The 15,151-nt window shown below is 41.4% G+C and overlaps 1 protein-coding gene across 3 annotated transcripts in view; it reads left to right on the forward strand.

Moving 5' to 3' along the window:
* The window catches only part of ACOT11 (acyl-CoA thioesterase 11), a 128,819-nt gene that overhangs the window by 38,872 nt on the left and 74,796 nt on the right, over window positions 1-15,151 (forward strand). Inside the window, exon 1 of one of the 3 annotated variants that reach the window (XM_078392902.1) lies at window positions 11,055-13,038. The exons of the other annotated variants lie outside the window; for them this stretch is intronic. The gene's annotated coding sequence lies outside the window, so the exon portion shown is untranslated. Of the gene's footprint in view, window positions 1-11,054; window positions 13,039-15,151 lie in introns of those variants that run through there. 3 annotated transcript variants of the gene reach the window in all.

Raw genomic sequence — 15,151 nt, forward strand, 5'->3', positions numbered from 1 at the left:
TGGGTAATGCAAATGTGGGCAAGAGTGGGAGAGAGGTTAAGCATCTGAGCTACAGGACAGCAAAGTCTCCAGTTTAAATCATCAGTCAGCCTTTGAACTTGCTGCTTGGCCTTAGGTAACCAGCTCTTTTAGCTTCAGCATCCTCTTTCCCTGTGAAACATGCGGAGATGACAGAGTAGTATTACCCTGCAGTGACTGTATTAAGAATTATTGGAACTGGCTTCCTGACATGCAGAAGAATGAGGTGGGGATGGAGTTACAGAATTCGAAGATGACGGATTGTTCTCTACCACTTCAGTTTAAGATGGAGGATTGGCATTTTTGAATGCTGCCGCACAGAGGAGGACTCACATAGCACAGAAATGAGTGAGTTAGAACCTCTCTTGCTATGACAGGTTTCTTCCTATGTGTAGTATTTTTGCATTTCTACAAGTTTATAGATATCATTGGTAGAATTCTCTCCCACAGGAGGCCAGGCTGGCCCCATCTTTGCTATCCTTCCAGAAGCAGACAAAGACCTTTCTCTTTAGACAGGATTTCCCTTAGCAGCTATCTGTCTGAAAGGTTTTTTTTTAAATGGGTTGTTATGCCTTGTTATTTTGAATCTGTTTTTGGTGTTGATTTCGTTTACCATTTTTAGTGTGGTATTTATTTGATTTTTTTCAAATATTTGTATACTTAACTGTTTTTATCTTTTAAACATTGTCTTTTTATAATGTAAGCTGCCTTGGGTCCCTTTAAAGAAGAAAGGTGGGTTAAAATATTTTTCATACGTAAATACATAAATAAATGAATTGTTTAAAAATGCTCCCTCCTGTTAAGCTGAATTTGTACAGTCAACTATACCATCTTAGATATGACACTTACCATTTTCAGCCTAGCAGCAGTTGTGAAGTGCAGCCTTGCAGGGAAGTCCATGAAAATTGGTATCTCATAAATTCTTTGTTAGGAATGAATACCACAACCAAGATAAAGTGATGGAAAGTACCAGAAAGTAAGGCAGATAAATATACAGTATATGCTACACATGAAAAGGCATGCTATTCAAATATATTAGCAAAATTAAAGAGCAAAAGAAAGAAAAAGTACTTTAAAGACCAACAGATTTATTTCACTGTGAGCTTTTATGGATCAAAATCCACTTTTTCAGACACATGGAGCACCAATACGTGTCTTCTGTATGTATACCTCTCTGATCAAGTGAGGAATGGATGCAGAACACACCATACCACTAAAGTCCAGAAAGTTACCTGCATTTTCAAATCTGCAAGGGAAAGTCAGAAGATATCAGCCTGGGATCACGCAACTTTATTGTACTACAGCTTCAGACAAGGCAAAATTGATCAAAATTAATTCATTCTTATTTGGTTTTGTCTAAATAAGAGTTGCAATTTCATGTTTTCTGACTTCCAGAAATTAAAAAAGTGGTAAAACAAATTGTCTAATTTTGTTTGTTTGTTTTGCGTTGTGGGTAGGAATTTTGGCAATTGGTTGTACTGTATTCTCTTATGTTCTACAAACACAGCTTCTCAACCCAAAGCACCTGTGGGGCCCCTTTTGAAATGTTTGAGTTTAATTAGGACTAGATTATGAGAAGTTCAATGACTAAGATGTGTTTCCCCGCCAATGATTTCTCAAGATAACATGCTACTTGCGCTCATCCTCAAAAGGAGTGGAGCCAATCTGAACTTCTTAAATGCTTGTCCTCTGAGGAAGTTCCCAATCCAAAGTCGCAGTGATGTTCCGACATCCTCCAGTGCCATGATATGTTCATAATGTGCAGTCACAATTAGCATAATGCTGTAATTATGGCTTATAAAGGCTGTATTCCCTAAGCTGACTGATCTTTTCATCTAGGGTGTGCTGATGTGCTAACTTAATACACATGTGTGTCCCCCACAATCACTCATCTACTGAATGAACACACACCAACATACCATATTCTGTTCCAAATCTATTACCATATGCCTGTCTTTTTACAGTTCTTTGGTGCATGATGCTCATAGAGTGGATAATTAGCTAAGTGAATTAATTGACATTCATACGTGCAATTAGCAAATGGTTACAAGCAAGCTATTCTCTTTGGGATGACGAAAATTTCAAGGGGACCAGTGTAAAAAATACTGTAAAATCATTAAGAGTAAATAATGAGGGTTGATTACTATGCATGATTATAGAGGCTGTTTTCTTTCCACAGCCATAAAAGTGTACACACTGTAAACAAGCTTGCGTGTGGGGAAGGAAAGCAATGCTATAAAATGTTCTAGAAAATGCCACCTCTGGGTAGATGCACTGGGTATGTACGCCAGATAAAAATCTGAGCCAGATGAATGATATGCCTTGAACTGTGTGGTGGTAGTTGTTTCCAGCTCTTCATCTTCAGTTAGCTTTCATTAACAGGTTTGCTATTCAGTGTTTACTCCAGAACGAGGAGGAACATACAGCTGTCTCTAAACAGAATAATGCTCAATCTCTAATTGAGTTTTGTGCTTTAAATTTCTCAAGCCGCTTTGAATGTTTTATAGTAAAGAACACAACTGGTTTTGGTAAAAGAATAAAGGGCTTTTGTTTGTTTGTTTGTTTGTTTGTTTGTTTGTTTGTTTGTTTGTTTATTTATTTATTTATTTATTTATTTATTTATTTATTTATTTATTTATTTATTTATTTATTTATTTATTTATTTATTTGCATAACCCAAGCTGTGAACCAGCTTGAAAGGATGGCAGGATTATGATCTGACTGCCCATATTAGGTCATACCCTGGAGCTTGGAAAGTTACTCAAAATGTAATTAGTTGCCACTATAGTTCCAAGCTGCCAATAGTTAGTTGCATTTTAAAATAAAATGTTTTACTTTCTTGTTGCTCACAAGTAAGTACAATAGCTACATTTTAGTTCATTTAAAAACATACCTGAATGCTACAAGCCTCTGGTCAATGACAAAAAGCACAGTCTCCACTCATGCTATTGCCTCAAAACTACCACTTGAACTCTGTCGTATTTCCCTTCTACCATTTAATGAAGCCACACACCCATTGCTATAAGTAAATTGAAGGTTACAATGACACTATAACAGCAGTGTAATGTAATGAAGTCAAACTATATTTATTGGAAAAGTAGACTAATTACAAGCAATGAGTTATTTATAACAAGTTCCTTCCAAGCCCTGGATAGGCATCCCATCCAAGGACTTGTAAATTATTATTTCATAGTGCAAGGCTGGGGAACCTGTGACCCTCCTCTAGATATCATTAAACTGCATCTTCCATCATCCATCAGCATTGGTGTTGCTAGCTGATGCTGATGGGATTGGTAGTTCAACAACATCTGTAGAGCCACAGATTTCCCAACCCTCTCAGGAGCATATGAGGGGACGAAGCATTCGTCAAAGGTTATAAAACCAGTCATCAGACTTGCTGACCTGCGCTCCTCCCTCACTAACCCTGGAATTTTGGAAGCATATTCTTCTTAGGGTGGTATCCCATAGAGCAACAGAGTACATTGTGAGATGTTCCCAGGAAAGCAAAGCCTGCAGTTTGAGACCCCTCTGGTCTCTGTTTATAGTCTTCTTCTTTTTTGTATTGTAGACTCGACCCAGTGTTGTGCTCTTGCCAACAATACTAGGGCAATGGAGTGATGGTGTATGTGTTGGTGCAGCTACATTAAAAAGGTTGCCAAGTCTTAAAACATTGAAACAATTGCCCCTCTACAGCTGTTCTGTGTGGCAACTGGCATATAGAATGGCGTGGGAATATTCTAGCAGTGGTATGGCAATGTTCCACAATTGGAATGTTTTGGTGGAGAAGGTCTGCTTATGCTTTTTAGCTGCCACATGGAGCATCCACTATGGAGTATCTGCCAATGGTTATTGCAATTTGATGCTGTCAAAACCTGGACTTGATGGTTTTATGGGCAGGGTGATAGATCTTTAAATGGTGTATTTACAAAGTGCTGGCCCTAGAGAGCCTGGTTTATCATGTTAATTTATAAGGTCAATCTAGTATATCTAGTTGTCGTTATATTGGGGTCTTAGTATTTGACATATTGTGTTAGGTCAACTGAAAGGAAAAAAAACTATTTAGTAAATTTAACTTTCAGTTTAATTTTGTTAAAATTTTGAACACTGTATCTATTTCACAATGAATTGTACTCATGCTTACACCATTAAACAGACTGCAACTGGCTCTAGAACATCCCAGATTTTTACTGCACATTGAACTGGTGTGAGTTGTGGTAGATTAATGGTAGCCTCAAATCATTGATGAAGCCTTGTCTTTTTCATGAATTAGAATTCCATTCTATTCGTCGTACAGCAGCCCTGTTTTGTTTGGGATATTCATGCTCATTCTGTTGAGTGTGTCCCTGGATTTCTAAACTAAAGTCCTGATCTAAATAATGGACCACATGGCCTAGGAAGGGGTGAAAATCAGAGATAATGGTAAGAGATCCTTGATCCGTATCTACACTTTTGCTTCTGTAATGTCATTTGATGTCTGTGGTGTTCAGTAACTAACTGTGTTACCTTAGCCAGTCCATTGAATTGTTCAGCTTATATAAGTTTTGATTCCCCTTGCCACCCAGTTGTTTAGTAGTGAGATACCATGGATTCTAATTACCTGTGGAGCTATTGCTTCTAACAAATGGAACTGGGTGATTTATGTGCAGGACAGGGACCTTTAGGAACAACCCTAGCAGAAGGAATGGTAAGAGCGGCTGTTCAGAGATGGTAATAATTTCAAAAACAAAGAATTGGAAGAGCCTCATAGGTGATCTAATCCATCCTGATACTTAGTAGGGACAGAGGATCAGAATTTAAAGACTCAGTCCAAAGAGAATGTTGAGAAGCATGGGGCAAGAAGGAGTATGAGATTCGGGTTAGGTGAGTATGAAGCAGGGGGGCAAATTATATATCCCAAGGGTGCTTTGTGCCCCCTAAGCTTCCCAGAGGAAAACATTTAATTCCCCTCCCCCCCATGTGAGAATTATATGTCTGGAGAACCCATTTCTCCTCACAGACCTGGTTTTAGCAAAAACTGCAGGTATTTTTGAAATGGAAAGTCACTTCTAAGAACTTGTCCAGCCCTAACATGAAGGGGAGGTGGTGGTCCCTGAGGGCAAAATGCAGTTAAATTGAATAGTGAGATAGAAATTAGTAAAAGAGAGTGAGAGTTGTGGAAAAAAGCAGGCAGGAGGAAGGACTAGAGGAAAGAGATCAAAGTTCTGGTGCTTGTGTGAAAATACCATGTTTCTGTGGTGTGCTGTTTGAAAAAGGTCCTTTTGATCTATTATAGGCCTTCCTGAAACCTTTAAAGAATCCTGTGGTTGGGTTTTGAGGATTCATCTGTACAGGATGGAGCTCCGGGGAATGGATTCAAACATTTTGCCAGGCTGCACCTTCCCCGCCAATATGCGTTCATGGCTGTTCATGCTGGATACCATTTTATGCCATTGACAAAGTGGAAGGTCCATCAAGGTAGATAATTTGCAAAGCAGTTGATGTGGCACATTTTTGTTGATTTCTAGAACTGAGTTTAAAACTCAATTGGTCTTGCAATGCTATTGAAATTGCTGCAGAATGGGCCCAGTTGCCCTTAAAGTTCCTTGTTTTCAGTCTTCTTCTTGATTAACTTGATTCTTAAAAAACATTGCAGCTTACGTTTCAGTGACCCACAAATAGGGGAACCAATGTAATTCTTCGTAGGTTGTTCAGATCTGGACACAGTTGTATTTCAGAGCCAAATTGTTAATTATGTAACTGTCTACTTACTCTCCTTTAAAAGTTAAGCCAAATATGTGCAGTCAGGCAACACCCAGCAGAAAGTCTCTAGGGCTTGAGGGTAAATATTCAAGTATAAAGGAAAGAGCAGCTCTAAAGAAAAGTAAGCACATTGATAATAAAAACAAGGGGAAAGGTTTAGAAGCCAAGACCTTACCCTCCTGTGAATTGCAACAAAGGGGTGTTATTGCCTTGTTGAATTCCTTTTAACCTTTTCAGTGTTTGAAATATGCATTAATAAAATTCCTCACAAGTAGATGGATTTCCAAGGGCAAAAGGGGTTCTTCTGATTGGCTTTAGAATGTCGTCCAGGAATTACTGCACCCAACATCTACATCTGGCTTGAGCTAAAGTATGACTTGATGCCAAAATACCCCTTTTAAAGTTTCAAAATTCCTTAGGGATGGTGCAGCTACCACATTCGTGTCTAATCTATTGCAGTGGTCAAGCTTCCTACAGTGGATTCTCGACTTACAGACGGCTCCACTTACAGACTTTTCGAGTTACAGACTTCTCTGGCCACAAAATTTAGGTTCGACTTGCAGCCGGAGAATCGACCTACAGACTGGGGAAAAACCAAAAATGGAACAAAAATGGCCTGTTACGGATTAATCGGTTTTCAATGCATTGTAGGTCAATGGAGCCTCGACCTACAGACTTTTCAACCTGCAGCCACCGTTCCAATACGGATTAATTCCGTAAGTCGAGGGTCCACTGTATATGGTTAAAACACATTTAATGATGCCTTGAGTCTCTGACTGGACAAACTGTTACAATGTAAAGGTTGTGTGTTGTGTGTGTTCCTGTGTGTGTTTCAATGTAGTGACACTTGTTCCTTCTTGCTGATGAGCAGATGAAGCTAGTTCAGGGTTCTGTGTACTTGGGCCTTTCCTTAAATGTAATTTGGAGGTTTGAGCTGAAATCTTTCCATGAACAACCTGAGTACTGTCTCAATTCACTGACAATTTCTCTTTAAAACAGGAAACAAGATGGCAGCTCTGTGAAAGCAGTGAGCAATTGACTATAACAAATGGGCGTTAACTGTTTCTCTTCCTCTCCTCCATCCCATGGCATGTGTAAAACATCTGTACAACTTCAGTTGTGACATTGAGGAGACAGCATTGTCCCATGGATTGTTAATTAATTTAAAAATTATTTGTACTATTTTAAGTACAGTGGCCTTTATCAATAAAAAGAAAATGTAAATATTTATGCATTAATTATTGGGATGGTGCAAGATTGGTCAAGTCTCTCTTCTACCGGCTCAACCTTCCCTTCAACAGGGAGTGAAAATCAGTTCCTCTGGCTCCCATTTGCCTTTAGCCCTTGGACAACCTAGAGATAGTTGCTGAACACCCTGTGTATACTTTGTATGGGAAAGTTCTGAAGGAAACAGCCATGGTTCTCTTCCCTCCCCTCTTGTCTCCCCCATCCCTGGCTAAAATACAAATCAAAGACAGATGAGGAAAGTTCCATTCTGGTTGCTGGTGCCCCCACGGAATGGCAGCTCAGAGAACTCCACCCATCTGAATCATCAACAAGATTGGAAAACCACAGTGACAAAAGTCTGAATGGGCAAAGGAGAAGCAAAACAGGGTGGATCTCTGTGAGGATTGCCATGAGGTACACAAATTGGCTGACACACCATGTGTTCTCTTTATCTAAAGCAGCTGGAAGAACAGCCTCCATTTGGGGCATTGTACCTAGCCTAGCACCTTCTCAGATACACACAGGAATCTGACAGGAAAGGATTAGCCTATCTCACCTACTTATCACCTTCTTGAGGTAAATGAAGGTGGTGATTGTTGTTTTCCTTCCCCATCTGCTGCCTACCTGAATCTTTGTCCCTTGGATAAGGAGCTGATGGCTGTCCATCAAAGTCACTATAAACCTAATAGTGTAATATTTGGCAAAATGACCTTTTTCGAGTTCTCCCTTCTGTCCCTCTTGGCCAACTTGAGATACTCCACCAAAGGCCCAAAGGATCATGAAATAATGTGAGTGTGATCACAAGGGGAAATAAAAGAAAACGGTTTGGATCATTTGTGGAGCAGCCCAATGCAATCTATGTCTCAGCAGTCACATGACATACAGGGAAATGCACTCCATCCCAATGCTGAGCCATGCCCAAGCTGGACCTTTCTGGCATGCTGTAGGGCTAATACCTTCTGGGGCCAATCTGGAACAATTCCCTGACAGCTGGAAGGGTAGCCTTAAGGGAGATTGCTCCCTGCAAAGTGATCCTTTCCAGTGTGACCAGATGTGTGTCTTTCTCATCATTTGATTCCACACTATGCCTAGTTGCTCTCCTGCCTTTCTCAGATTAAGGTTTAGTAGACCATTATTACTGGTTTTAGGATATGTTTTCTTGTTTTATTGGGCACATTCATTGCTTTTCTTCCCTGGCTTGGGTCAACTTTTAATAAACTTACTTAAGTGGACTGGATTAGTTTCCCATTTACAACTTGCTGCTCTGTATCACCTATAACATCTTGAGATTATGCTTACCAAGTGAGTGATGGAAAAAAAAGAGGAAAGAAAGAGCTGGCTAAGCATTAGCGAGGACAGATTGGGGACTAACCTGGTGCATGAAAGGGAAGTGTTGTTATTCAAGACGGGCTACAAAACTATAGTTGATTATATGGTTTAGGTATAGGGTACAAATGCTCAGACTCCTGGGTATGTCCCAGTGGATTATTCCTGGGTATCTATCTGGCCCTCTTGATCTCCTCCCCTGCCACTTTGGTTGGTATGGTAATCTGATAAATGGGTAATTTACATCAGGGATAGATAAAATGTGTCCCTCCAAATGTTGTAGAACCGTGACTCAGAGCATTGCTCACTATGCTGGCGAGGGCTGATGCACTTCATAGTTCAACTTCTGGAGGGGTGCAGTTTGGCTACTCTTGATTGAAATGATCACATATTTCAAATCCTTAAAAGGTGAGTGTCTGTCTGACAATTTCACAGAACTAGGCAGTAGACAGTAGATTTTGTATTGTGCACTGGATGGAAGTTTGCAGCACATACACATGAATGAAAGTTTGTAGACTTATGACTTGAAGTGGTGCTTTCTATTATACAGTATATCCATTATGTAGCTGGGGAGGGTTTTTTTCCTTTCCTTTTTTGCATGGATTGGTCTAAACTCAGAGATGATGGGGTAGAAGGTGTTGGAAACCCTGGTGGAACTTAGCCATGGCCTCCTGTTCATGAATCCAGATAACAGATAAAAGTTTATTCCTAGAAGAAAATAGGTTTTTGGGGATAATAGTTGAGGAAAGGATAGTTCTAAATTAGCAATTAAGTTGTTGGCATATGGTAAGGTCCAGTGACATGCTGCCGATCGGAATGTCCAAAGCTAAAGTAATTGTGGGTAAGTGTAAAGCAGCAAGGTTTGGTAGCTTAGACACACAGAGGAAAGCACCAGCTTCTGTCACAGAGAACACAGCTTTAAAAGCCTGTGCCTCTGGAAACCTTTGTAGATACAATCTTATCCATCAGGGATCCACAACTTGGTGACTCTAATGTTGGGCTGGATATTACATGTTTTCTCTTTACGTCCTCCTTGCTTGCACAAAGAACATGCTATATAAATATGAGAATATCTGTGGTAGGGGAATATTCTTTATAGGGATTGCTCTCGTCACTCTGCTACTAGCCAGGACTTAGGAAAGTTATTTTTTTGGCTTGTAGCTCCCAAACCTTCAGTCCCTGGAATTGTCAAAAAATGTAGCTTTTGTAAGCTCTGCTATTAGTGGAAAAGGAAGAATGATTTTGTATTCAATTGGTGGGAAATAGCTGGGGAGAGGGGGAATCAAACCATGCCATTAATAATGGGACTCAGATTATGGACCTTTGGTAGATATATTTATCTTTCCCCCTTCTATAAAGAATCTAGTGTTGAAACCAGGGGCAAGTCTCAAGAATAGCGAGTCAAAGCTTGAAAGCCAATAACTTTGACACGAGAGAGAGAGTTCAAATGATTGCTGTTTTATTTAGCTAAATAAAAGGCAGATGGAAGTCATTCCTCCAAGTGTAGGCAAGAAAAACCGTGCCATGCACAGGAAGAACAGAACTTTTATACCATTGGTTACACAAGGGAATGGGAGGAGAAATGGGTGGTTCATGACCCATTAGCAGAAGGGATGGGGTTACAAAGGAATCCAAACTATCAGAGTGGGAATCACAGAAGGGACAGAATTTTACATCAGGGCCTACAGACAGCAATTGGAGATACATGGTTACATTGTTGTATTGTTCTGACAGGAAAGCAATTTATTATCTTGCAAAGAGGTTACAAGGTTGGGTGAAAAGGAGACTTCCAAGGTGAGAAATGAATAAATGCTTGTATAGGAAAAAGGTATTGTGCAATAGCTGTCCAGGTTCCAGAGTTCAATTCACATACAATTGGTCCTGATGTTCGCCTGGGGGAAAAGAGTCAAAACCCAGCTGTGTCTGTTTGCTTCTCCAATCTAGAGTGGAATGCCAGATAACCCGCCCTGGCAAAGGAAACCCGGCCAGCCTTATTCCTCTTTGAGGGAACAAAAAACATGTACATATATGTATAGCTGGCTGTGTTTTATCTTTCCAAACTGTATTCTGTGTGATCTGAGTAAAGGTGTGTCCTTCTTGTGTGTTTCATGTAGTGTTTTTGTGTACATGGTCTCATCACTAGTTTCCTGTTACCACTGATTCTGCCTTTGGTTTTCTCCTGCTAAGGCCAGCTGCATATGCCATGGACTGATAAACAGTTGTGGCCTCTTTCTCCTGGTTGGACACTCTAGAGCAGGGTCCCCAACCTTTTAAACCCCACAGACCAGCTAGGGAAGGTGGGGCACCCCCTCGGGCTCGTGCGCACGCACAAAGGAGCGTGTGCGCTCATGCACATGTATGAAGAAGTGGGAGGGTGCTTGTGCGGGCGCTTGTGTGCATGCCCAAATGGCAGTGCGGTGCTCATGTGGGCACACAGGCGCATGCACAAAAGGGTGGGGGAAACGGTTGTGTGGGTGCAGGTGCATGCACACATGCACAAAGGGGCATGGCAGGGGAGTGCCTGTGGGGTGTGTGGGAGGCCTGTCTCTGCGGCCCGGTCTGTCTCAGGCCATGGACTGACACTGGGCCGCGGCCTGGGGGTTGGAGACCTCTGCTCTAGAGAACCACTGGCACTCAGGATAGAGGGTACACTGCGTAACGGCTGCAGGGATAGTCATGAGATAGTTACTGTGCAACTGCTGTAGCCTCCACATAATCTCTTTGTTGCTCACTTATTGGAAGTGCTTGTGACGAGCCCATGTTGCTTGCATAATGATTTTTATTCTGTATTTCTTAGTTGCTGCAGGCTCCGGTCTCTGTACACTTTGGGTCTGAAACACTAACTATCCATGATGGTAACTGGCATTTCTTGCAATCACTTTGCAGTTTTTTGAGATTTAATAACAGGTGACACCCTCCCTCCTGGGAATCTTTTTCATGACCTTACTATAAGTAGGACTGCCCTTCCCTTCTCCATCACAAGCCCCCCTCCCCAGGCATACAAAATCCCATGCTGAAAAACTGGCAAAAAAGGAAGCAAATTTCCAGGAAAAGTAACTCTTTGGCCAAACAATTCACTTACATACAAGTTTTTGACAGGATTCCATCCACCCCCCCCAAAAGACTTGTTTATGATTTTTGAAAAAGCTTTTGTAAAGGGCTTTGTATACTGAACCTTGTAATAAAATATAAACCAGCTGGACTTTGCAGAGGAAAAACGATGACTAAATATGTAAGTACAGTGTGCCTTAGGAGCTGAGAAACCAACAGGTTGTCAGTTCTTTTCATTTTTTGCTTATGGATTAGTAAGGAGCTAACCCATATCTCTGGACTAAATCAGATAGAAAGCTCTTTAATCTCTCTAGATTGAGAGAGAAGACCAAAGTCCTGCTGAAATGCATGCGGGACTTCCTCTTCGCCGATCATGCAGCCATTGTTGCCCACTCTGCTGAAGACCCCCAACAACACATGAATCGTTTTAGCAAGGCCTGCCAAGACTTTGGACTAACAATCAGCCTGAAGAAAACACAAGTCATGGCCCAGGGTGTGGACTCACCTCCTTCTATTACCATCTCTATACAAGAATTGGAGGTTGTTCATGACTTTGTGTACATTGGCTCAACGGTCTCTGACACTCTCTCCCTAGATGTTGAGCTGGATAAACGCAATGGCAAAGCAGCTACCATGTTCTCTAGACTCGCAAAGAGAGTATGGCTTAATAAGAAGCTGATGGCATATGCCAAGATCCAGGTCTATAGAGCCTGTGTCCTGAATATACTCTTGTACTGCAGTGAGTCCTGGAACCTTTGAGCATGGCAGGAGAGGAAGCTGAACACGTTTCATATGTGTTGTCTCCAATGCATTTTTGGTATCACTTGGCAGGACAAAGTTCCAAATAGAGTAATCCTAGAATGAACTGGAATTTTTAGCATGTATACAGGGAAATCACCCTAGAGTGAGACCACAGCTGCAATGCAAAGATATCTGCAAGCGTGATCTGAAGGCCTTAGGAATGGACCTCAACAGATGGGAAACTTTGACATCTGAGCGTTCATCATGGCCTCTCCATTTTGAAGACACCCTTGTCCAACAGGCTGAGACAAAGAGGCAATCCCGATTCCAGCAAAATCAGCTGGACAGATTTTGCTGGAATTGGGATTGTATTTGTCCTCAGTGTGGAAGGGATTGCCACTCTTGAATTGGCCTTCTCAGCCACACTAGACACTGTTCCAAGTCCTCTATTCAGAGCACGTTACAATAGTCTCTCGAGACTGAAGGATGCCTAATCTAGTAAGGAGCAGTATATAGGCCTGGCTCCTAGCAGAGCTTCAAAGTCCTTGAGTATTCTGGAGAAAACCCTTCTTTATCTGATAAAGTTGGGCAGGGGGAGAGCAAAGTTTAGTTGCAAGTTTGGAAAGTAGTAAATGAAGAGCGACACACAGTTCCACCTTAAGAAAACTTGAATATACTTTTTTTCATTTCACGGAAGTTGGGAGTGTATCACCCTCCCTAGTGATCCGAAGAAGAACAGACCCAGGGGAGACTCTGCTTAGAAAGCCCTAGGGGCCGGCTCATGCTCAGAGTAAATGGCATGAAAGCAGAAAAGTACTTGGGAGCAGGTGGCCCGGTTTTTCTCCTTGACCTCAAGTCACCGCTTGAGCTGATTGCTCGCTCCATGGGCTGTCCCTCTTGCATGAGAAAACTCCTTTGCAGTTTCCTTTCGTGAAGGTGAGAGGGACTGGGAGGGAAAGGAAGAGGGAGAGAAGGCTCCTGGGTTGAGAATGTTGCTGGGTTCCTATTGTTGTTGTTGTTGTTGTTGTTGTTGTTGTTGTTGTTGTTGTTGTTGTTGTTGTTGTTGTTTAAGTACTGTAGTTGCTACAGTAGTAGAAGATGATTCCTGAGCTGCCTTGTTGAGTGTGTGATATCAGAGAAGGTGCCAAGAAGGAACCATTGATGAAGTGTTGTCTTTAAATTTAGTACAAAATACTCCTGTCTCCACTGCCTACCACTCTTTTCAGGCAGAACTGCAACTAGACTCTTTGCCTTGGCCTGGGATGTTGCCTTTCTTTGGTAGATGCACATCTATAATTAAAAAAAGATGCACACTTTACTTTGGAAGGTTTCTTGACAAAGGATTGTGACCCTTTTATTTCCATTGGTTAATGCGGCCTCTTTTCTGAGTCTTATGCAAGCAGGAAACTTACTTGAACTGGCTTTTTCAGCAATAAGTTGTTTCCAAACATAGTCTCACAAGTAGAAATCTGGCTTTTCAGGATTGCCGCCAATTCTTGCTTTCCAACATTTCTCCCATTTATGCTGTATTTTCTCCATTGGATAGGATGGTTACTTAGGGTTAAATGTCCCAAATGTATGCTGATCATATCCTCTGCAGAATGAATGGGGCTTGGATTGTTTGGGTGGTAGGGGCAAGAGCTGTTGCTAAGTTGGTTCCAGAGAGCTGAAGTCTAAAGTTTAGCTTTAGTTTAATAACAAAACCTGGTTCAGAAATAACCTGCATGTTAAACTTTCTAAACACAACCTGTAGGCAAGAAATAGAGGCTGTTTGTTTGGGTCAGGTATAAGAAACAAACGATGGGTTCATCACAGGCAGCACAAGGAAGCCCAAAGCCTTTGTGCCTTGTCTCTAGGCATTGCTGAATATCGTTGGCAGGGGCTATTTGGTGATTCCCAGTGTGGTGTAATGAATAGAGTGATGGATGGACTCTGGAGAGCAGGTTTCAAATCCCCACTTGGCCACAAAAGCTCACTGGGGGAATGGAACTGGTAAAACCACTTCTTAAATATCACACTTGCCTTGAAAGCCCTAGTAAGTCAGTTCTGAAAGGAGATGAAGCATTTTGCAGCAGCACTCCTCCTTCTTTCTAAGTGATTGTGTGCTTTGGTTCCAGAGAGAGAGAGAGAGAGAGAGAGAGAGAGAGAGAGAGATACTGTAGTATGAAAGGGTCAAAACTGAGGAGTGAGCCCCCCAAAACCTAGCTTTGGTCTCTCTCATTATCATTCTTTGATTTCACACAGTGTGGTTTCAGCATGCTTATTTGAAAGCAAATCCCATTGAAATCAATAAAAGCACCTTCCAGGTAGATATGTTTAGGATTTAACAGAAAGCTTTGTTTTTATAACAGTAGGAGAGAGGATTTATGCAGGTATGACACAGAGGCTGAAACTGACTTGCTGAAACCTGTCCAGCAACTCTGCGGCTGTAGAGATTTTAACCCAAATTGAATACATGCTGGACCAAATTGGTAGGATTTAGTTTCATTGTGAAGGAGTAATATGATGCATAGTTTTAGGATGCAGTAGCAACTTGACTTTTTTCACAACACTTTGCTGTTGTTTTTTTAAAGATGAACATTGGAAGAAAATATTTTTATTTCTAAGGAGAAGCTGAAAGGGGAGTTTCATCTGTAGTTTTGCATCAGTGGGCATGTACTGAGGCACTTGATCAGTTGGCTCAGACTAGGTGTAAATTTGGATGGGTGACCACTTGTGAGCAATGCCTGCGGTAGGTTACCTATAAAATGGTTTTTAAGATACAGTGTAATGTCGTGGATAGTGTCAGACTATGACCCAGGAGGCGTGGGTTCAAATCCTTGCTTGGCCATGGAAACTCACCAGGTGGTGTGTGGTGGCCCTGGTAAAACCACGCCTTAAATATCTCACATACTTCAGAAACCTACATACTAAGGTTGCCATTAAGTTGAATGCAACTTGACAGCACATACCACATGCACTGGAGTTTTTAGAAGCTAAATACAGTAAATGTTCACTTGTATATGGTTCATTACCATGTTGCTAGTATATAATATTTGGTGGGTTTTTT

This window comes from Pogona vitticeps, chromosome 4 (genome assembly GCF_051106095.1).
Source record: "Pogona vitticeps strain Pit_001003342236 chromosome 4, PviZW2.1, whole genome shotgun sequence".
NCBI classification, from domain to species: Eukaryota; Metazoa; Chordata; class Lepidosauria; order Squamata; family Agamidae; genus Pogona; species Pogona vitticeps.